This window comes from Hyperolius riggenbachi, chromosome 11, assembly GCF_040937935.1.
Source record: "Hyperolius riggenbachi isolate aHypRig1 chromosome 11, aHypRig1.pri, whole genome shotgun sequence".
In the NCBI taxonomy this organism is placed as follows: Eukaryota; Metazoa; Chordata; class Amphibia; order Anura; family Hyperoliidae; genus Hyperolius; species Hyperolius riggenbachi.
In genome coordinates, this window is record NC_090656.1 from 46,503,774 (window position 1) to 46,528,744 (window position 24,971).

A 24,971-nucleotide genomic window follows, 5' to 3' on the forward strand; every position below is an offset into this window, starting at 1 on the left:
AAAGCCAAACAAGGAAGGCTGCTCATTGCAGCCTTCCTTGTTACTTATGCTTGCTGGAGGCGATCGGAAGAACACCTCCGGAGCGCCCTCTAGTGGGCTTTCATGCAGCCAACTTTCAGTTGGCTGCATGAAATAGTTTTTTTTTAATTTAAAAAAACCCTCCCGCAGCCGCCCTGGCGATCTCAATAGAACGCCAGGGTGGTTAACCACTTTTAATGCGGCGAGGAGCAGCGAAATTGTGACAGAGGGTAATAGGAGATGTCCCCTAACGCACTGGTATGTTTACTTTTGTGCGATTTTAACAATACAGATTCTCTTTAAAGAAAGCACAAGGTAGACTGATGAAATAAAAAAAAAAAATAGGCTACCTGATCCGGGGGGCTGAGCAGATCAGGTAGCCTCCAAGACCGCCACTCTGGCCCACTTTCACTTTCGTGATCTCTGGGTCACAACACTGGTATGAGAGATTCATTCTTTCATTCACAGCGTGCAAGGAGGCAGGGGAGTGGCAGGGCGCACAGCATGGGGGAGAGAGCAGCCCAATGGCAGTTTTGGAAACCCTGCAAGAACACCACCAACAGGTGTTTTGAACAGGGAATCCCTCTCCCACATGTTTACAAATACAAATATTGTCGCTAATCTCGGGAGGCTGTAGCGTGGGGGGGGGGGGGGGGGGAGAGAGAGCGGTGGTGTGGGGACACAGAGGCATGTCATGAGGCAGAGAACATGCCCCTATGTCCCATCCTCGGGTTCTCTTTAAAAGAAAACTTAAGTGTCCTAAAAAAATGACTTGTACTCACCCGGGGCTCTCCTCAGCCCCCTGCAGCTGAACGGTGCCCTCGCCGTGTCTCTCCGATGCAGCTGGACTCACCGGCGGCCACTTCCGGTTTCGCCGCGTTCCCGGCCGCAATAGCATTAAAGAAGGCGCTATTGCGGCCGGGAACGCGGCTAATTAGCCGCGTTCCCAGCCTGTCGGCCGGTGACTGCGAAACCGGAAGTGGCCGCCGGCGAGTCCAGCTGCATCGGAGAGACACGGCGAGGGCACCGTTCAGCTGCAGGGGGCTGAGGGGAGCCCCGGGTGAGTACAAGTCATTTTTTTTAGGACACTTAAGTATTCCTTTAAGGACTTTAGGGTGGAAGGCAATGTATGTCCAGGATGTTTTAATAAGACTAAACAAGGCTGGAGAATAATGAAAAATCCAAATAAGGAAACTGAGCCTGTAATTATTATATTCCCAGTTATAAGGCACTGATTTTGCATACTTTAATTAGCCCCTCCTCCCCATTAGAGTAGGAGTAGGTGTGTAAAATGGTCCTAAATATCTTTATTTTGTTGTAAACTGTGGTGATCACTTGACTATTTTTGTGACTTGTAGATCCCTATTGACCACACTGCTCTACTTTGCAGACTGAGGAGAGTTGTAGCATCAAAAATCCACTCCCCTTTATTGACAACAAGCCGCCACATCCTCCCTTTCCTGATTGGGATGCGTGATGAGTGGCAGCTTAGCCACGCCTACCTTTCCAGTAATCAGCACTGAACAGAGGATCGAGAATGTTCAACCATCAGAGCACAGCCGTGATCATGTGACAACCAATGTTTAACATGAAATAAAGGTGTTTTGGACCAGATAGATGAGTCAAATAGATCATTTCCAACAAGTCAGATCTGATTTCCTATCGGTTTTCTAAATGATTTTGTATAGAAGTGATCCAAAATCGATCAGAAAAAAAACAAAAACAAAAAAAACAATCGGAAATCAGATGGGACCTGTTGGAAATAATCGGTTTGACCCATCTATCTGACAGGAAATTGCATGGTGTGTACTAGGCATTAGACCCTTATGCATTTATTGCTAATTTAGTGGGAAAGAGGGTGAGGCCTCTAGTTCAACAATTTACCTGGACAGGAATTTTTAATTATTGTCACCATGGGCAAACTAACTTGTGTCAGTGTACATGACAGGTCTTCTTTCTGCAGAAACCAGACCAGTAATATCATAGCTCCACACTGTCCCTTTTTCAGAGGGACAGTCTCTTTGGGAACCCAGTCCCTCTGTCAGGACGGATGTACAGATCTGATTAAATATATGCATTTTTCTACTGAAAAATGTGTTTAACTCTAAACTTTATTCCCAATTTCCCATCATTTAAATTGATATATTTCTTATTATATGTTAAAATGAAGGAAAACTAATGATCATAGAAAGGCTCAGTGTGGTTTAAAGGAGTACTGTAGGGAGCATAGGGGAAAAAAAGAGTTGAACTTACCTGGGACTTCTAATGATCCCCCGCAGACGTTCTGTGCCTTTGTAGCCACTCGTCGATGCTCCAGTCCCTGCCTCCGATTCACTTCCGAAATTTGCCACTTTGCCTGCACGGCCTTCTCGTCACTTCTGCTGACGTCATGGGAGCGTACTGTGCAGGCGCGGTATGGCCTGCGCAGTGTGCTCAAAGGGACGTCAGCGGGATTGAAGAGAAGGCTGTGCAGGCACAGTGGTTTTGCAACTTTAAAGTCACAAATTCCAGAAGTGAACCAGCGGCGGGGACCAGAGCATCGGTGACTATTAGAAGCCCCAGGTAAGTTCAACTTTTTCTCTTTTGCCCCCTACAGTAATCCTTTGAATTATAAAAATACATATTTTGCTTCTGAATCGTTTGTGAATGCATAACTAGGGGTCTGGTTGAAGGCGTGATTAGGGCTGTGACAGGGGTTTGTCTTAAAGTGTCACTCCCTCCTTCTTATCTCACAATGTTAAGGGGTATGAGTAATATGTATTATGTGCAGCAGAAGTCTGGTTATATAGTAGGTAGCTTAAAGAGACACTGAAGCGAAAAAAAATATATGAATTAATGAATTGGTTGTGTACTATGAATAATTACTAGAAGATTAGCAGCAAAGAAAATATTCTCATATTTTTATTTTCATGTATATAGTGTTTTTTCTAACATTGCATCATTCTCTAATATGTGCAGATTACACAACACTCATCATTCAAAATGATTCTTTCAGAGCAGTCTGTGAACTAATGACCTCTCCTCTGCCAGAGGAAAAGTAAATAGTTAACTAACAGTTGAGATAATAAAAGTCAGAAAACAGCCCTCTCCACGACTTTGAAAGTCGTAGAGATAATGGCTTGTTTGCATAGAGATAACAACTGGAGTTTCTTAACTCTTCCTGTACTGGAAACAATTACACTGATGTATCTGATTTTAATGTTTTATTTCTTAGCTATACTACACATACAAATCATAATATCATAGGTTTTTTTTCGCTTCAGTGTCTCTTTAACTTCTGTTGTCTTGTAACAAGCGCAGCTGCTGGGATGCATCAAGGATCACTTTCTGTTTACCTCCACAGAGAGTCAAAGGCCCTTATCTAATTAACATCTGAGTTATCTCCTAGGAGATAATTTTTCATCCTATCTAAAATAAAAAACAAACAAACAAAAAAATAAGCTTTTCAGTGCTTAGCAATTGAAAAAGTACTAAAAAAATATAAAAAATAAAGATCATCTCTTGCTTGGTGGGAGTTTTTAGGTCATGTTTCGATTGAAATCACTAAGCTGTATCCGAGTCGCATGCGATAGAAAAATGCAAGTGATGCATGCTGCATATTTCCGCACATTGCATCCGAATCCCCATAGTCATGCATGGCACTGCTATAGAGATTCAAATGTAAATTCGCTTCAGCACGGGTGCTGCGTCCATCACAGAAACTGGCACTCCTGTGGAAACCCAGCCTAAAGGTATTTTATTGTTAAGGTTTGAAAAGATCTCTTTCAACAAAACGTAGCATAAAAGTTATAGCATATGGGTCAAAGTCTCTACCTTATCCTGAAAATAATAATTAAGATGTGAAAGGCTGAATATACAACAGGAAGTCTAGTGACCGCAAGAAGCCTTTTTGAGGGGTTGCTCCACGTAGGTGTCATTTTATTGGACTGGTCACACCTGCAGCAGTTAGCAAGAGTCACCATTTAGTGTCCTAATATAATGTAACAGCAGTAACACTATGGTTTGGGCAGCTTCCTCACATTTGTTTTTTCAGCAACGTACCACATGATGTTAGCTGCAGCGAAACACACAAACCTTGCGAAGAAGGATGGATGATTAAACCACACTTTCCTTCCTGCCACAAGATCTGTCGTCTGGTAACAGCTCAGCATCAACTCATCTCTTACTTTCATGGGAACTTCAGTCTAAAACCACTTTTTCCACTCTCGTTTCTCTTCCTTTCTTGTAACGGGGCAAGTTCTGCTCCCTCTCGCGTGTATTTAGCACTGTGATTTTTGCTGTGTTTACAGACACAGTGGGGATCAGGTGCTTCCCGTGACGTGAGCTCCTGAGCGTTGTGTGCTTTTTATTTACTTCATTTAAAGGAAACATATACTTGAAGAAATATGGAGAACTCTATTGAGACCCAACATCCAATTTAAAAAAAGTCTGCTTGCCTGGTTGTCATGCGCACTGTGAATGTTGCATAGGTCGTGTATTGCAGTGCGGTAAGCTACACCGAACCACAATGCACCACTGTAAATGAGGCCTAATGCCTGGTACACACTATGCAATTTCCCTTCAGATAGGTGGGTTGATAGATCATTTCCGAGAGAGCTGATCGGACTTCTGATTGTTTTTCTCATCGATTTTCTGATCACTTCTATGGAAATTGATCAGAAAAACAATAGGAAATCATATTGGACCTGTCGGAAATTATTTATTCGACCCATCTATCTGACGGGAAATTGCATGATGTGTACCAGGCGTAAGGCCAGCATTGGTTTGGGGAGATTGTTGTGTATTTTTGACACTTTTATGCTTGAGCTATGTGGGAGGTCTGCTGCAACTGATTAGCGGATGGTCATTCCACACAGGTGATAGATCAGCTGGCCTTGCCACTACTACTAATCTCATCTCCCACTTTTTTCCTAAACTTCCCAATCCATATAACCTTGACTGTTCTATCAATGATTTGGGCAATATGTTTTGTTGGTTTCATTGCAAGAGATCTTGTGCAAGTTGTTGATGTTAGATGTTTTGGCTATTGCTAACTTACAGAGTGTCGACAGAGATTTACATTAAGGGTTGTTCGGAATAGGTCACAGGATTGGGGAAGTATTTGACATTGGGAAGGAGGGGTCTTATCAAAAGGTTATGGAACAGGAATTGGGTTATGGGTCTTCCTATGGGAAATAATTTTCTACGTTGATGGAAGGTGGTTATGGGTAGATTATGACGGTACAATAGCATTTAAGGGTGGAGGTATGGCTAGGTTTTATAGGGGGAATAGTACTGGTATTTCCCATTCGAAGAGAGGTATCTTATGCCTTGGTTATCGAATTACCAATTGGAAATAATATTCTACATTGGGGAAGGGAGTTACGGTTAGTTTATAAAGGGACAATAGCATTTTAGGTTGAGAAAGGGGGGCATGGCTAGGTTTTAGAGGGGGAATCATTATGTCTTTACCACCACCCTTTAGATTGTAAGCCTCTGGCAGGGCCCTCTGTCCTAATGTTTCCAACTTGATCATGCACCCTTCATTGTCAGGAACCCCCTCACAGACTAAAAAGATTGTGATCCATTCTACCAAAACACATTCAGCTCTCGTTACCAAAGACATAAAACCCCGCATGATCCTGTTTCTTGTCGTAAGCTCCTTGTATGTTCCACCTTGTATGTTAACCACATCCATATATTGTACAGCACTGCATAATATGTTGGCACTTTATGAATACAATAAATAATACAAGTAAATAATACTTCACATTGGTAGGGAGGTATCTTATGCCTAGGTTATCGGGTTACTATTTGGAAATAATATTCTACATTGGGGGAGGGAGATTGGGGGGTTATGACTTGTTTATGGAGACACAATTTACACAGAACCTCTCAGAAGACTGTGCTGACAGCTCTTGTGCCAGAAGACAAAAAAAAAAGGTTGGCCAAGCTAACATGTAGACAGCCAAGGGTCAGGCCAGGTCAAAGGTGGTACAACTATCAGGGTATCTATGTAATTTTTAACATCGATTTAACAATTACAACAAAACAATTTCAGGCCTGTGACCCTGACATCCGTGGTCATGAAGACCTTTGAAAGAGTCGTCCTGTCCCTCCTCAAACACACCACATTGGACCGACTGGATCCACTCCAGTTTGCGTACAGAACAAACAGGTCCACCGATGATGCCATCAATATGTGCCTGGAGTTTATCACGGATCACCTGGACAGGCCAGACTCGTATGCTAGAGTCCTTCTCCTGGACTTCAGTTCGGCCTTTAATACAATCTGCCCCCGCATCCTGCAGGACAATCTCACGGAACTCAATGTCCACCCAACTCTCCGCCTTTGGATTACAGACTTTCTCTCAAACAGGTCCCAGGTTGTCAAACTGGGCGAGATCCCCTCCAGTCCCAGAGTGACCAACATAGGAGCCCCCCAGGGCTGTGTCCTGTCACCATTCCTGTTCTCTCTTTACACCAACAACTGCACTTCCACTGGTAACTCTGTCAAAGTCATCAAATTTGCGGACGACACTACAATTGTTGGCCTGGTCAGTAAGGGCGATGAGCAGGCCTACCGACAGGAGGTAGACAGAGTCTGCAATTGGTGCAGAGAGAACAGGCTAGTCTTAAACACAACCAAAACCGTTGAGATGGTCATTGACTTCAGGAAACATGCCACTAACCCACCCCCAATCTATATCGACGGATCTGAAGTCGCAAGGGTATCCAGTGTCCGCCTCCTGGGCACAACCATCTCTGATGACCTGACCTGGAGGACAAACACCATCTCAACTCAGAAGAAGGCGCAGCAAAGACTCTTCTTTCTACGCCAACTAAAGAAGTTTGGCATGGCCCAGGAGCTTCTGAGATCCTTCTACTCCGCCACCATTGAGTCGGTCCTTTGCTCATCCATCCTGGTCTGGTACGCTAGCTCCTCCGCCAGTGACAGATACAAAATTCAGAGGGTCATCAGCTCAGCGGAAAGAACAATTGGGAAACCTCTACCCCCCCTTAGATCTCATCCACAACACTAGACTGCTCTCCAGAGCAATGAAAATCGCTGGCGACCTCTCCCACCCAGGTCACAGCCTCTTTAGCCGGCACAAATCGGGCCGGAGGTTCCAGTCCATCTCATCCAGGACTACAAGACGCAGGAACACTTTTTTCCCCACGGCCGTTAGACTCTTGAACTCTGCCCTCTCCACAAACCTTTCCCCCCCGTAGCCGTCTACAGACTGTCATCTGACCATGTTGCTGCAGCCCTGATCACTGTTCTTGCTATAGTGCATTAGTACTACTCTTTACCTTCTGTAACATGTTGCTGACTCTGTAAACTTGTGTTGTCTTACCAATGTCATGTTACTTTTACTGTGCCATATCTCCGTGCCAAATCCAATTCCGGGCACGGTCCAGCCGTGCTTGGCGAAATAAAGAGATTCTGATTCTGATTCTGATCAATAACTTGCCCTTAATCTACCAAAAATGATAGAACCAAATACATACACAATTCTTGTTTCAATACACAGTAAGGAAGCAAGGATACTATATTACATATATATCCTCTTGCTATTAATTTGTGTCTGTGCTCAGTGTTACTACGATAGAAAAGAAAAATCTGTATTTTCCTAAAAAAAATAATAATAAAAATAGTTCTTCCTCGATGCCAGTAGCTTCCTGTCTGACCCAGCCTGGCTGCAAGGCAAATTGCATTAGAAAATGACATGCTATTCATCTCCCGAGTAGTTGCAGGAACATTTAGCTAATTAAATGATTAATAAATTTAACACTGCTTTATAATTTCATTTGGCCGTGTATGAAATCGCACGCAGGACTGCGTGTGCACCCAATGAGATTAGGTGGGAGTTGAGGGTTTCACGGGCTGCCCTGATAATTGAGATTAGTCTATTACTACCGTGACCTTTTTTCACTTTTATATTCTCTTGTTAAAGTGAAATAAAATTTTATTCACTTTTAAGGAATATTTACTCTGATCCGGGTGACATCAGGTAGGAGCAAGCTGGGGACTGCAATTTTTTTTTCTTTAACTCCTCGGAAAAATATGTAACAGCTACAAGAGCATCGTCAAAAAAAAGTGCTAAATAAATTCAGAGTGAACTAGCGGCACTAGATAAAATTTCATTTAACAACGCCATAAAGCAAATTTATTTTAGAATATTAGAGCATCATTCTTAGATGACGACAATAATTCTTAATATTTCCACTGCCAGCAAATGGAGGGGAAGACAGAGAATCCAAAGGATACTGCTGCCAAGCACTTGCTGCAGATATTCCCATGATGCTTTGCTAAGGGAACAGAGGGCTACATTACATTCTATATTTTAAAAATATTGTGTGTGGCTAAAGATTTGGACTTAAAGGGACAGTATTGTAACAAGTAGCCTATTAAATGCCAGGACACATTTTGAAAGGGCTTCTATGAGAAAAGCCTTTTCCGTGACTTATGCCTCATGTTGATTAAAGCAGAGCTCCCCAACCCTGTCCTCAAGTACCATCAACAGTACATGTTTTGCAGGAAACTACAAACATTCACAGGTGAGGCAATTAGTGTCTCAGCAGAGCGGATTACCTACCTCTGTGGATTTCCACAAAACATGCACTGCTGGTGGGCCTTGAGGACAGGGTTGGGGATGGGGAACATTAGGGACATCAAAAGCCTTATACCCGCCTCCATCAAACCTTATTAACAATGACAAAAAATAATTGGTCAAAGGATCCTATAAGCTTTGTAAGATCTTTATAGCAACCAGTCACAGTCTGGTCCACAAAGCCTTGACAAAGGGGATCTTTTGTGGCTCCGAAACAATTCCTGGATTTTTAAACATATTAGTTATTCTGGATTTGAAATCCGTGGTTTGCAGATTATGGGCTTAATTCATTAAGCTGTGCTACTAATGCACAATTAACTGACATAGTAGTGGCCGCTAGTAAAGTATCGCTCAGTGGCCGTTTGAGGCCACCCGCGCAAGCGCAGTAGCCACGAGCTTCGTGCTACTGTGCATGCGCAGGCGGGTGGGCTCGTGCAGCTATTGCGTGCGCGCAAACCAGGAAGAGGAGCTGCACGGCCCCGATGTGAAGGGGTGCCGCACACAGCAATGGAGGGGCTGCGCTCAGCAGCGGGGGGTTTGATAGCACCAAGGGAAGCCTAATTAGGATCCTGAGGCTTCCCTCTCTAATAGTAAGTGTCAGATTTTGAACCCTGGTTTGCTTTAAGGACCAGCACTTTTTTTTTTATTATTAATTTCTCACTTCCTGATCACTGTGAATGGCTCATAGTGATCAGGCAGTCAGGAGCCAATGAAAATGGCTCATGACCAAGGTACGGAACTCAGCTGTCTTTAGACAGCACAATCGCATCCCCTGCACGTGGCAACTACGCTGCATCAGGCTTAGGCAGTCATAAGTGTGCAGCAGTCCTGCAGGTTACTACGCATTGGGAGTTACGTAGAGCACTAGTCAAGCACTTGAGTTTTAACTGTACACTCACTGCCCCTTTGCATGGGCCAAGCGAAGAGCAGGACCCCACCCTGTTTTGTTTTTTCATAAAAAGAATAAAACTCTGTAAAAGGATACATGCAATAAACATCATGGAAGGATGAATATTCTTCACCATGAAACCCCCTCCTCTGTGTGTCGTCTGTTTTTAATTCACTACTGTTTTTTTTTTAAACATTTCATGAATCTTTTTACAATGTAATTTGACTTCCACATCATGTTAAAAAAATCTATTATGGAAAGGTAAATACTAAAAAAAAAAATTCACTGTGAAATCTAAACACAACAGCTTGGAAATGGAGGTTATAATCTATAGCGCAAAGTCTTAGTTTTCCTCATTTCCCCCGGCAAGGAATGGTTCAGTCTGGTAGACCCCCTTGTCCTTTGCTGTACTCGTCGAGACACAGATTCTTGGAACCGATAGATCTTCATCAAGATTCTCGTCTCTCCAGCCAAGAGAAAGTATATTTTCATCAATACCTATAGTTCTGTGATTAAAATTTAATGCCATTTCACTGGAACCTATGTGCCCCATCCGTGAGCCTTTACGTAGCACAAACAGCGATATTGTATATTCTGTCTGTTACTCAGGAAGATCTATGCACTCAATGACTGCATATAAAAATAACATGACTTGTGTACACTTGAGAAATGTATTTCTGGATGGTGGAAGATTTAACTCTTCCTTGGCCCTCGCTTCCTCTCTGGATTTTAAAGAGAATTTTAATTTATACAGCTTGCGGTCAAGGGTCCTGAGAGCCATCATAGACCCCGGGCAAGACAACATTCCTAGATCCCTTGAATGCAGGATGGGCAGCTAATGACATTCTTGCCTGGTGACATTACTGGGGGGAGGGTGGATTATGGAGTAGATTCCAAATACTGTATTGACAGCAACTGTGCAGTTACAAAAGTCTATTGACTCGTAGAATTAGTACTTGCTTAGCACATGTATGTACGCGTCGCTGGTGAGATGGGTGCAGGCAGGGCTGGTTCTAGACTTTGTGCCGCCTGAGACAAAGTTGTGAGGATGCTGCGCCTCCCCTCCCCCAATAGGTAGCCTAGAGGGGTAGCAGCCAGGAAGGGGAAGCAGCGGGCACAGTGGTGGGGATGGTATACTTCAGTGGGTGGAATTGCAGGAAGTGATGCAGCGAGCGGTGGAACGCAAGGAAATATGAGAGTAATTGCTTCCCTGCTTGCTGCAGGCTCTACATTTTGCAAAAATAGCTGGAGGGGGAGCACGGATGGGGGAGCCCCAGGTGAGGGAGGGGGGAGTCTGACCCCCCTCCCCACCGCTGTGCCCGCTGCTCCCCCTTCCTGCCTGCTACCTCCTCCAGCTAGGCGGCCTCCCCAAACCACGGCCAGGTGGTTGCCGCCTGAGAAACGCGCCTCACCCCGCCTCATGGGCGGCCCGGGGCTGGGTGCAGGGTGAGCTGAATGACGACAGCGTTAAATACTATTCCCCTCAGAGTTGTCGCAACTCGGAGGGAGATGTAATTCAGAGCATTCCGCATTGATGCATCTGCCAGCAGTAAAGATGTTGCCACCTGTGATACATTTGTGAATGTAAATCGAGGAGAGGAAAGATTTTACAATGGGCAAACACTGACTAAATCATTTATAAAGTAATATTGGTAAAAAATAAGCCATTATATTCTCTAGGCTACTTTCAGTAAAGTTCCTCTTTAAATTGTACCTGAGGGGACATGTGACATGATGAGATAAACGTGTATGTACAGTACAAAACATTAATAACCAGACTGTTTCACTGGCTTTATTTTGCTGCCAGAAAGTTAATTTCTAGGCATGGAAGTGACAGCTTCTGTTTTGTTGGTAGCTTGTTGGGAATACAGTAAGCATCATTGATAAGCAAATTACAGCCATAAAAGTTTTCCTGGCAGAATACAACTTCTGAGGGCAAGGGGAGATAGAATACATGAACTACTGACCTTTTTCTAACTCTGGGACACTTAATAGGCTGACACTGGTTAGAGACAGTAAAACATTCAACCTACTTTGTTAATGTTTAGATGTAAAAGAAAACCATGGGATACATAACCTCCCTGGTGGTAACCCCGAGCTACACTCGGGGTAGCCGCCGCAGAGGAATTTTCTGACCCGGGAGGGATTTTTAAATGAAAGTTGTTGTAGCATTTGTAGCTAGCACTTTGTCCCCCAAGTCCCTGCGCTCTATTTTGATCGCCGACGTTATACGTCCCCCCCCCCCCTGGATCCCGCGATGGCCTCTCCAGTCAGCTCCAGGTTTCGCTATGGGGAGGATCGGGATTGCGCACGACGTCTATGACGTCAAACGTCATGTTCGATCGTCGCCATAGAGACGACTGAAGCTCATTGGGGAGGCTGCCGCTCTTGCAGGATCGCGGCTAGGTAACGTATAGCAGCGGTAATCATGGGGATCAGAAGGGTGCGGGGGGACTTGGGGGATAATGGTAGCTAGCCTAGTGCTAGCTACAAAGGCTACAACAACTTTCATTCAAAAAATCCCTCCCGCGGACGCAGCCTCAGAAACTGCGTACCGCCAGGGAGGTTAAAATAGTCATTTTTAGGACTACAAGGATAAATATAATTGTTTATCTCATCAGTTTATTTTCACTTCGGGTTCACTTTAATAGCACATTATAGGTAAGTGATCCCATTAAGACACTTAGCTTCACAGGCTAGGCTTCGAATATAAGAGCTTAGTGTTTATTAAGAAACAAGACTGCAGCCAGAGATTTTCAGCATGAAACAAGTTACGTTAACTCTTGTAGGACACGGATTCCCCACGGAACACTGCTACACTCAATGAGAGGAGGCATCGTTCATCCAGCCCTACGTCACAGCCACTATTAGCATGCTTACGCTGTCTTAATGCAATCACAGGCACTTCTCATTTGCAAGCGGCCAGTCCCCACCGCACATCTCCACAGATCTGAAGCAGTAATTTTGTAATTCTTGACTTGCCGTTGACGTGAAAACGTGTAAGTAATTAGATTGGTAGAATGGCTGCCTTTACTTGACAACATCTGCATACAACACACTGCATATGCTGCGCCCTTGTAAATTCTATTGATTTTTACTCCAAAAACTCACAGTGACAGATGGGTCTTCATAAATTTCAAGAGGCGGCATTACAGAAACGGCAAAATTAATGGCTTAAAAACTTCCAGACGGAGCAGTCGCAGTTACGCTTATTTTAAAGGAACCTGTCCTTGTGTGGCCTTCATACATCTATGAACATGCTTATCAGGGAAGAACAGTATACGTTAAAAGCAAACCTCTTCAAGCCTAAGCCAGCAGATGTTGCCTTGTGGAGTACGCAGCTTATAGTACACTCAGAATCACACAGCTCTTTTCCTGTATTCACTTTCACTTACAAGCTGACTGCTGGTTTTAAGGTAGTTACCCAGGGCACAAAAATGCTGAACAGGTGCTTCATCAGGCCAAAACCAGCATACAGATGCTAGCTGCTTCCATTACACAGGCATTTAAAGGGACTCCGAGCTCAGCGAAAAAAGTAAAGTTGTACTCACCAGGGTCTTTCTCCAGCCCAGTGCTGGTCGGGAGGTCCCACGCCGGCGTCCTGGCTCCTCTCCTTCACCCCGCTCCGGTATGGCTGACAGGCCGCAGCCCGGGCGACACTCGGTGGAGTGTCGGGCTGCAGCTTCCGCGTATGACGCGGATTACGTCACACGCCGGCCGCCTCGCGTCATCACGGCGGCCGGCGTGAAAGTACTGCGCATGCGCGATTAAAGCGCGCATGCGCAGTACTTTCACGCCGGCCGCCGTGATGACGCGAGGCGGCCGGCGTGTGACGTAATCCGCGTCATACGCGGAAGCTGCAGCCCGACACTCCACCGAGTGTCGCCCGGGCTGCGGCCTGTCAGCCATACCGGAGCGGGGTGAAGGAGAGGAGCCAGGACGCCGGCGTGGGACCTCCCGACCAGCACTGGGCTGGAGAAAGACCCTGGTGAGTACAACTTTACTTTTTTCGCTGAGCTCGGAGTCCCTTTAAATTAAACTACATCCTGCTTCAGAAAAAAAAGCTTCATATAAGTCTGCACACTTAATATACAGATTGCAAGGTAGGGTGACCAGACACCCTAAAAAAGAAGAACACGGAGACAACGGGAGCCCAAATGATGCAGTATGTCAAAAGAAGAGTGATGGAAAACAAAAAGGATTAGAGTACGAAGGAAGGTTGCACAAGGGGCAACCAACCGCTAAAAGCAGGTGGAGATCTATTACCCAATTCCACTCGGGTGGCCGGCTGGAGCTGAATGTGGTTGCACTCTCGGGGAAAACAACAAAAGGTCCTATTGATGGCAAAGCCACTGGGTACCGATGTACACCCCTCCCCAAGGAGGTTGAAAAACACAAAGTATGTGGCTCTTATATACATCTGGCACTTTATTTGGCCTGAGGAAATGGGTGCAGACCCACAAAACACGTTGCCTGTGCTTAACTCTTTTGTCTTATGCACAGGACCTATTCATAACAAAGCGTGCTTATGGCACACTTCAACCCCCCCATACCCACTCCCAAAGGAAAGTGCAGAAAAATGAACAGAGCAGAACTGTTCAGTTCCCACTAGTTCTCAACTGGTGACCCACTTACCCATATGAAGAAACACAATAGTTGGGCGGTGAGCAGACAGCCAGTTAGGGGAACATTGGTGCTTACTTACTACATGCAGCATCAGACTGAACGTAGCCAATATCAAAACAATGTGGCACTAGTCTACTTATCAGCAGGAAACCTCAGAAGGAACAATTTTCACACAATCACAACACCCTCTATAAGCGTTGCAATTGGCGTAATAGCGTGAGGGTAGTTTAATACAACCTATCCAAAACCTTTTAAAGTTTGAGAGGTTGCCATCCACCCAATCACATTAGCAGAATTTCCCTTTGATATTTTTCGCTGGCCCTCCTCAAGTAGACTAGCACATTCAATGTTTATTATATTTGTATTATTATCTTTTATTTATGAAACTCAGAAGAGAGGTGGAAACGGCACTGTAGCTGTATGATGTGGACATTATCATTGCACCGTTCACCTTCCTGGTGTTCTGAATGAGCTAGGCTCGTCCAGAGACGCCGGAGGTCACCGCTCAGGCCCCGCTGAGCCGATTTGAATATTTAAAAAAAAAAAAAAAAACATGAATCAAGCACTTTGCTTGCTGCGTGCTGTACCTGATCGCCGCCGATCCGCCGCGATACAACTTCCCCCCCAGACCCCGTGCGCTGCCTGGCCAATCAGTGCCAGGCAGCGCTGAGGGGTGGATCGGGACTCCCTGTGATGTCATGATGTCGATGACATCACGACGTTCATCGCCATGGCGACGGGGGAAGCCCTCCTGGAAATCCCGTTCAGAACGGGATTTCCGGACGGGTGGTTGCGCCGGCGGCGAGCGGACAACAGGGAGGGACGCCGCAGGAAGGGGGGAATCATGTAGCTAGAGCTAGGCTAGCTACATGGTAAATTAAAAAAAAATGTGCAAAAAACGTTCCCACAGCCGCAGGGCCGCGGGAATCAGAACGCCGGGCAGGTTAAAGGACCAGTGTCACGAATTATTTTTTTTTACAAATAGATACCTTTAGACCTTCAGAGCGTCCCGTCTGCGCAGGCACCTATTGAGGCTTTAGGGCGGCATAGACTGCGCATGTGCACAAGTCTCTAAAGCCTCAATAGGTTTTGAGGAGGGGACTCTGAAGGTCACCTCCGCAGGCTTCCTATGTGGACAGCGTCACCTATCAATATGATAGGCGCTCCCGTTGTGTCTACGAGCGGCTATTTCAGCGCTCGTTTGGAGCTGCCGATGGAGGCAGGGGTGAGAGCGGTATGCCTACATTCCAACTGCCGCTTGTACACTCCTATACTATGTAAGTCTACCCTACGTCACCATCGCCAAACCAGGGGAGAATAAATAATTAAGTTTTTATTTTTCATACTACTCAAAAAAAAAAAAAAAAAGCTTGTAACTACTACTCACATTACACCAGCACTAAAGGTATCTATTTGTAAAAAAAAAACAAAAAAAAAAAAAACATTTGTGACACTGGTCCTTTAAGTTTGTCACCTTTTGTGGTGGGCTCAGGACAATTTAAAGGATTATAAAATACTATCGGTTAAAGGGTTTGTGTTTATTAAATATGCACTATTGCTATATAGTCTCTTACTGGGTACCACCGGGGAATGGTGAAGCAGTGGGTGACGATAGTCTTTTTATTTAAAATATTAAGCATCTGTTTACATTTTTATTTTCAACTTTAACCACAAATTCTGTTGTTCTGCTAATCCTGGAGTTCCCTTCCAATAATATCCCCACCCCCAGCTTGATCAGTGGGCTTCTGTAAAAAAAATGGGTCCATCCTCTATCCAGACCAGGTTCACCGGATCACTCATGATCTCCAAAGATCCCTGGCCCTGAGATGTGTTAGAAAATCACACCCCATTGCCGCGATCCCACTGCAAAGGCAAGAGAGGACAGACTAGGGGGAATAGCGCGCCATAATGCAGATCTGTATTGGAATGTGATGGCTTGACAGGTTTGCAGGATGTAAATGATAAGCCAGAGGCGGCACAAAATAACTTTCTTGAACAAAGAAACACAACACCCCCCCATCTGATCGTCCCTAAATTAGTAAGGCGCGAGCTGAACTTCATTTTTCTCTCTATTTATTTTTTTTTTATAGCCTGATGGGTCATAATGATAAGAGAAATACATTTACACCATCTGCAGGCTTAGGAATGATTAGCAAATAGAGTGATTTTACTACAAATGGCTTTCAATGTTCAAAACAATATAACAATCCCCCAAACGTATATAAAGAAGTGTGCTGAGACCAAATCTCAAGCGCCATTTCCTCACAGACATTATAAAAAAAACAAAACAAACCAAAAAAAAACAAAAACATAAATTTAATGAAACATTGTGATTATAGCTTTTTCTTTCTATTGTCAAGATGTGTGGTGTTGTGTCCAGGGTTTTTATGTACGGCAATCTGCAAGATGCAGTTTAATTTTTATTAGATGTAGAAATGTAGAAAATATCACCAAACACAAAAATAGGATGGTTTCTGTAGCTATCTCCTGAATTAGCCCAGCTGTGGCATTCTGGGCCTTATCCACCCAGTGTAGCGAATAGCTTGCTTCAGCTGAAGACCTCTAGTGGTGGTACAAGTTTAAATTCTCATCTTGCCTCCTGCAACCTATGGACACCCTGTATAGACAAGGCTAGCAGCTCCACTGTGGTATAAAGATCTGTATGACATACATCATCTAAACACACGCTCTTTGGAATGAATGTCATGGAATATTACTTTTTAAGATTCTGTCTCACTGCTGTATTTTTTTTTTTTATATATAAAGCAATCTTGCTGAAACGTTGCAACCGTATATGAGCTTTCTATTTCATAGGTTTATAAGTGCGCAAAACAGAAAGTAAATGTACTGCATCCCTTTGAATGACACTTTCATTTCACAGGGATGATGGATCATGCATATTCATAGGGATGCTGGTTGTGTGTACTTCATGTAATCACTCCCATCTCAGTAGCTGCTGACAGCAAACAAAAAGTAGTTTTTCCAGTCAAACATATGCAGAGTTCCAAAGCATCAACCAGAGAGACAACACCAAGGTATGTTTGTGTAACACAACTTATTCAAATACTTGAACAATATAGAGAGCAATGTCATGAGCATTTTGTCCTAAGGGAAAGAGGAATATTATTTTATATATATATATATATATATATATATATATATATATATATATATATATATATATATATATATATATATATATACAGTGGAGGAAATAATTATTTGACCCCTCACTGATTTTGTAAGTTTGTCCAATGACAAAGAAATGAAAAGTCTCAGAACAGTATCATTTCAATGGTAGGTTTATTTTAACAGTGGCAGATAGCACATCAAAAGGAAAATCGAAAAAATAACCTTAAATAAAAGATAGCAACTGATTTGCATTTCATTGAGTGAAATAAGTTTTTGAACCCTCTAACAATAAAAGACTTAATACTTAGTGGAAAAACCCTTGTTTGCAAGCACAGAGGTCAAACGTTTCTTGTAATTGATGACCAAGTTTTCACACATTTTAGGAGGAATGTTGGTCCACTCCTCTTTGCAGATCATCTCTAAATCCCTAAGGTTTCGAGGCTGTCTCTGTGCAACTCTGAGCTTGAGCTCCCTCCATAGGTTTTCTATTGGATTAAGGTCCAGAGACTGACTAGGCCACTCCATGACCTTAATGTGCTTCTTCTTGAGCCACTCCTTTGTTGCCTTTGCTGTATGTTTTGGGTCATTGTTGTGCTGGAACACCCATCCACGACCCATTTTCAGTTTCCTGGCAGAGGGAAGGAGGTTGTCGTTCAGGATTTCACGATACATGGCTCCGTCCATTTTCCCGTTAATGCGATTAAGTTGTCCTGTGCCCTTAGCAGAAAAACACTCCCAAAGCAAAATGTTTCCACCCCCATGCTTGACGATGGGGACGGTGTTTTGGGGGTCATAGGCAGCATTTTTATTCCTCCAAACACAGCGAGTTGAGTTAATGCCAAAGAGCTCTATTTTGGTCTCATCAGACCACAGCACCTTCTCCCAGTCACTCACAGAATCATTCAGGTGTTCTTTGGCAAACTTCAGACGGGCCTGCACATGTGCCTTCTTGAGCAGGGGGACCTTGCGAGCCCTGCAGGATTTTAAACCATTGCGGTGTAATGTGTTTCCAATGGTTTTCTTGGTGACTGTGGTCCCTGCTAATTTGAGGTCATTCACTAACTCCTCCCGTGTAGTTCTAGGATGCTTTTTCACCTTTCTCAGAACCATTGACACCCCACGAGGTGAGATCTTGCGTGGAGCCCCAGAGCGAGGTCGATTGATGGTCATTTTGTGCTCATTCCATTTTCGAACAATCGCACCAACAGTTGTCACCTTCTCTCCCAGCTTCTTGCTAATGGTTTTTTGGCCCATTCCAGCCTTGTGCAGGTCTACAATTTTGTCTCTGACATCCTTGGACAGCTCTTTGGTCTTTCCCATGTTGGAGAGTTTGGAGTCTGCTTGATTGATTGATTCTGTGGACAGGGGTCTTTTATACAGGTGACTAGTTAAGACAGGGGTCCTTAATGAGGGTGACTAATTGAGTAGAAGTGTCTAACCACTCTATGGGAGCCAGTACTCTTAATGGTTGGTAGGGGTTCAAAAACTTATTTCACTCAATGAAATGCAAATTAGTTGCCTACCATTGAAATTATACTGTTCTGAGACTTTTCAATTCTTTGTCATTGGACAAACTTACAAGGGTCAAATAATTATTTCCTCCACTGTATATATATATATATATATATATATATATATATATATATATATATATATATATATATTTCTAATCATTCCTGGTCATGTGATATTAGGGGCAGGATTGGTGGGAGATAGGCTTCAATGAACTTAATATAGTTATTAACCGGTTCAGCACCGCAGTGCCGAAAATCTCATGCATCCGAGCAACGTTCACCTCCCATTCATTTGCCAATAACTTTATTGCTACTTATCACAATTAATTGATCTATATCTTGTTTTTTCTGCCACTAATTAGGCTAACTTTGGGTAGTACATTTTGCTAAGAATTATTTTTTTCTAAATCCATTTTAACAAGAAGATTAAGAAAGAAATAAAAAAAAATGCATTATTTCTCAGTTTTTGGCCATTATAGTTTAAAATTAATATACGCTACCGTAATTAAAACTCATGTGTTTTATTTGCCCATCTGTCCCGGTTATTACACGTTTAAATGTAAAATAAGATAACTGTTTCTTGAAAAATGTATGTGGGTGCAGTTTTGCACAGTCAAAAAAGTCCTGGATGTGAACGATCTCGCATCCAGGAACTAAAAGAACACGGAGAAGTTTCCTGGGGGGCAGAAATACCGAGCTCTCTCAATAGAAAGCGTCGTTTTTTCTGCGCGGAAGTTAGATCGGTGAATGGGAATTATATTCCCATTCACTGACCGGGGGCTAGCGGCAAGAGTGCGCCTGATCGCGCGCACCACGCGGCGGCGGCAGCAGAGCCTATCTGGACGAACTTACTCGTCCAGATAGGCCGAACTGGGACTCGCGCTGTGGCCGGCAGCGCGAGTCCTGATCGTTTGGGCTCCGTCTCGCTGTGAGGTGGGCGTGGCTGGTGGTCAGTAGGCGTGTGACGTCATGACGCGTTTCGGCGCTCTGCGCCTTCGTCGCAGGCGCTTATCCCTGTTGAGATAAGCGGTTGGCTGTCCGCTGACAAGTGAATACACAAATCATGTTTGTGAGTATAACTTTTAAATTTCAATAAACCACCTTTTACGATTAATGCGCTATGGCGCGCTCCATTTCTCTTTGATTATTATTATGTTTTGTACTGTTCATACACATGTTTATCTCATCACGTGTCGCCTTGAATATACTTTAATCCACTCCATGAAAAACATGGCCCTGACTTCTTGAACCTGAATTCTCTCCCAGGAGACTTTTTCACACCTTATTGATAGAATATCTTTTCAGCTGTCAGAAAGCAAAATAATATTTAAAGTGGACCTGTACTCTTGTACAGGACAGAAGGAAAACAGAGAGAAATACACCCTGTATGTATTTAGAGAGTTTAGCCTGTCTAATTCCCCCTCACCTGTGACTAAGCACAAGTTGTAATTTGATCCCTCAGTTGTGTCAGCTGCCTGCCACAGCAGAGACCTAATTTGTAAACACAGGAAACAATATATCTGCTTCCATGAAAGCAGGAAGTAGACAAACTGCAGATTTATTGCAGGATTTGTATCAGCTGTAACAAAAAAAAATTTTTCTTTAAAGGTTATTATGCTGCTGCTTATATTTTAGAGCAGGGGGGAAGTTCTGAGTTCAAGTCTGCTTTAAAAATAGGTTGTCCAAAAGTGACGCAAGTTTGATAAGCAAGGAGAAGACTGTATAAAAAATGACTGGTTACACTCATACGATTAGCAAAATAGTTAGCACATCCTTGAGTCTTCCTCTAACCGGCATTTCGATCTTTTAACCTATGGCAATCGCACTGTGTATGTTATTTCTTACATTTGTACGGTTACTAGCAGGCTACAACCAGAACTCACAGCGGTTTGAGCCAGGCTGGGCCTCTAGGTGCTGTATTTTAATATTTTTGTATTCCATCCCACGGACACAGAATTCCTGGAACATTTCAGGATGGCATTTTAAAACGGCCATAAATGAGGGTTTTTTTTTTTTTGTTATGACTGCTTGCTATAAAATCAGAGAGGTTTCAATGTTTTACAAGAGTCCTGGCTGGCTGAACCCCCCATTTAAAGTTTATCACCGCAGCAAATTAATGAGCTGGTCTCCTCAATGACAAGCTTCGTGTGCAGAGAAGTAGTCTGCACTGTTAAGGGACCTCGTCTGCAGAGTGCATGAGGAGCTTATACAGAAGTAGCCAGGGCAAGCCTCCTCTCGCTTTATACTCATATTATACCATGTACAGCTCTGGGTAACAGGATGGTAGCACTGTATAATAACAATCATGAACAGTACGTATCATCACACATCAAAATAGAGAGAATGGGGTTTATTCTTAAAGAGAACCTGAACTGAAAATAAAAAGTCAAAATAACCATACACAGGTCATACTTACCTCCTGTGTAGTCTACTACTCAATCTCTTTCTCCTCTCCTGCGTCCCATTTGTCCACTGTGATCAATGGATTTCTCTGTCTTCCATTTTAAAAATGGCCATCTACCCCCCTGACAGCTTCCTGGTCAGCACACTGTTAAACTGTAATATCACCCACTTGAGCCATAGGGAAACATGGACATTACCTTGCACATCAGTTGTAAACGACAGCTGCTGATATATAACTGACAGCAACTGGTATATTTCAGTTCTGACAAAATATTGTCAGAACTGAAAGGGATCACTGTAAGAAGAAAATGGTGAACCTCTGAGAGGAATGACGGTGAGGTTAGTATGTAATTTTCATTTGCAGCTACGTCATGTGTTTATTTTAAATAATTTTCCTAACTTCAGGTTCCCTTTAAAGAAGAACTATAATAAAAAGAAAAAAAACTGTATTAATAGCAGCAGAAACTATGTCCAACAATCCTTTTCTATTGCGGTAAAGCTCACAGCTTGTAGGATCCTAGTCCCTGACATTCCCCCTTTGGCTTCTTAAAGAGACACTAAAGCGAAAAAAAAATTATGATATTATGATTTGTATGTGTAGTACAGCTAAGAAATAAAACATTAAGATCAGATACAGCAGTCTAATTGTTTCCAGTACAGGAAGAGTTGAGAAACTCCAGTTGTTATCTCTATGCAAACAAGCCATTAATAACTGTAACTTTTGCATACACACCTATAGCAGATCTTCTGCTTTTACATCTACAGTATATAACATAAGCTGTAGTTATTCTTTAAGAATGTGCAAGGCAGTTATTGCTTTCATTCCATCAGATAACAAAGTTATCAGTTGGCTTAAAGAGTATTTTTATTTGTTGTTCTTGGGGAGCAGTGTTCCCAATGGCTTCTCCCCTGCAGCTCTCTGTGTCATTCGGCCAAGTTACGGCACTTAAACACAGAAAGAGAGAGAAGGAAAAAAACACGCATTCCCTCCACTGCAAGGACAATGCCCTTTAGGAGACGCTCAGCGGTGATTCCAGAGCAGACCCTGTAATTATTATAAACATACCACGAGGTTTAAACTGTAAGAGGTCATTTATATCCAGGCAGGAAGAGTCTCCCACTGGATTTTTCTGCAGCTTTTTATGAGCTTGTAACTAAAGGTTGCGAAAAAGTCAGCTGGCGCATCTTCTCGTTGCATATCTTAAAATAAAAGTGAATTGATTTTAAATAATAATAAAATGTTAAGACTTTAATAATAAAATGTTAAGACCTTTAATGGGTTCTGTGGATCAGATAAAAGAACAAAAACTGACACCTGAGGCTTCTACCGGCCCCCTGCAGCTATCATGTCCCGCGCAGTCCTCCTACGATCCTCAGTTTCTCGCCGCTGATACAGGTCTATTATTCGTCTAACAAGACGAATAATGCTCGCTCCTGCTCGCGTCTCCGGGAGCTTACTGCGCAGGCACAGTACCAGGTTTTCTTGTACTGCTTGTACTGCGCCTGTGCAATAAGCTCCCGATGACGCAGCGGGAGCGAGCACGTGTGTGGCCGTGCAGCTGCAGTTGATCATCTGGATCAATTGTACCGCAACCGGCGGCGGGGAACGGGTCATCGGAGGAGGACGGAGCGGGACATGACAGCTACAGGGGGCTGATAGAAGCCCCAGGTAAGTGTCAGTTTTTTTTTTTCTGCTCCACAGAACTCCTTCAACTCCAACCTTCCCCCACAAATAAAGAAAAAATGAAAGCTTAACTCTGACCTATCATATGTTTATTGTGTGTTTAGATAGTACTGACATCTTTTGCAGTGCTTTAACGCCCCACGTCGTGACTTTTTGCGTGACGAGCGATGGTTTCCGTGATCACGCAATGTGGGTATGTGCAATTAACTGGACAATGTTTTGCGATGGGCGGCGATTACGACTGTCGCAGAGGATTGGATCTTTGAGATCCTTGACAATTCCGGTGCAAATTGCCACGATTATTTGACCTCTAGAACCATCTAGCATATATGCAAGGCTTTATTATGTAGAGCAAAACATATTGCTTACAATACTACCAAGTGGTAACTGAGCAAGAGAGGTAGTTAAAGGGACACTTAAGCCAGAAAAAAAATGAGTTTTACTCACCTGGGGCTTCTACCAGCGCCCTGCAGCAGTCCTGTGCCCTCGTAGCCCTTCACTAATCGTGCAAAGAGCGCGTTGCCGCATTACCTACGCATAGATATGCGGCAACGCGTATTTTTGTACGTGTTGCGGCCCGCAATAGTGCTAATTAAAGTCAGGAATGTGGAGAAAGCTACGCGTGGCCAGTCCTGTCGGCAAAAACGAAACTAGCTGGCAGCGTGGGACCAGAGAATTAGGGAGGGGCTGCGAGGGCACAGGACTGCTGCAGGGGGCTGGTAGAAGCCCCAGGTGAGTAAAACTCTTTTTTTTTTCAGAACTCAAGAAAAAGTATTATTTCACTTGTGTAAGTGTCATTCTTTACCAGGAGGTTGCTGGGGTTCTAGAAAACTTTAGACAGAATATGGTGCTCCTATGGGGAGCAAAACGCAAATCTCAGCTGACCCATGGAGGGAATTATATTTAGCTTATCAAAATCTTTTGCTGTTGGTTAATTATCCTTTCAATTCATTTGCAACTCTTTGCATTGATGGACTCAGCTTTCTCTCCCCTTCTTATGCCCCATTCACACACTAAACCTCTGTTGGCTTTAACCACTTGACCGCTACAGGTTGTGTTCCCCTTATGGACCAGAGCAATTTGCCCCTGTCAGCGCTCCTCCCATTCAATAACTTTCTCACTACTTATCACACCAAAATGATCTATGTCTTGTGTTGTTTTTTTCCACCAATTAGGCTTTCTCGGGTGTTACTTTTTGCTAAGAATTATTATATTCTATATGCATTTTAACGGGAATAATAAGTTAGAAATGTAAAAAAAAAAAAAATTCTCAGTTTTCAACCATTATAGTTTTAAAATAAAATGTGTTACTGTGGATAAAAAACACATTTGATCATTTGTCGTGGTTATTACAACGTTTAGGTTATGTCCCTAGCACAATGTATGACGACAATATTTTATTTGGAAATAAAGGTGTACATTTTCAGTGTTGTGGTTTTTTTTACACTGTATCACTCTTGTTTATGAACACTTTCACTCTACATCACAAGCTCTGATTTGCAAAAATAACATTAATATACCCTCATGACATACATATTAAAAATGTTAAAGTATTTACGTATTTTTTGTTACAAGTTTTGTTACAAGTATTGTGTTTTGTTACAAGTATTTTGGTAACTATGGGGGGGGGGGGTGTAAGGGGTTAATTAATGGGGGATTTATTTATTTTATTTAAAGGGGAACTTCACCCTAAACAAACATACTGTCATCAAGTTACATTAGTTATGTTAATTAGAATAGATAGCTAATATAATCTCTTACCCACCCTGTTTTAAAAGAACAGGCAAATGTTTGTGTTTCATGGGGGCTGCCATCTTTGTCATGGGGGCAGCCATCTTTTTGGTTGAAAGGAGGTGACAAGGAGCAGGAGACACAGTTCCAACTGTCCTTTGTCCTGATAACCCCTCCCAGCTGCATGCGCTAAGCTTCAAATGTCAAATTCAAAATGTAAAAAAAAAATTGCACCAAAACAGCAGAACGAGAACAACAAAATCAGAAATCCCATCATGCTTTGCACAGCATCAGGGGAAAAAAGCCCGGGCAGTTTTCTTCTGTGCAGCTAAAAATGAGGCTTGTATAAGAGAAACAAAGTTCTGATGCTGTGAAACTGT

The 24,971-nt window shown here is 43.2% G+C and overlaps 1 protein-coding gene and 1 long non-coding RNA gene across 3 annotated transcripts in view; one reads left to right on the plus strand and one right to left on the minus strand.

Moving 5' to 3' along the window:
* The window catches only part of LOC137537644 (uncharacterized), a 172,500-nt gene that overhangs the window by 117,005 nt on the left and 30,524 nt on the right, over nucleotides 1-24,971 (plus strand). The gene's annotated exons all lie outside the window — the stretch shown is intronic.
* Nucleotides 1-24,971, minus strand: part of WWOX (WW domain containing oxidoreductase) — a 1,347,942-nt gene that overhangs the window by 103,065 nt on the left and 1,219,906 nt on the right. The window lies entirely within an intron of this gene.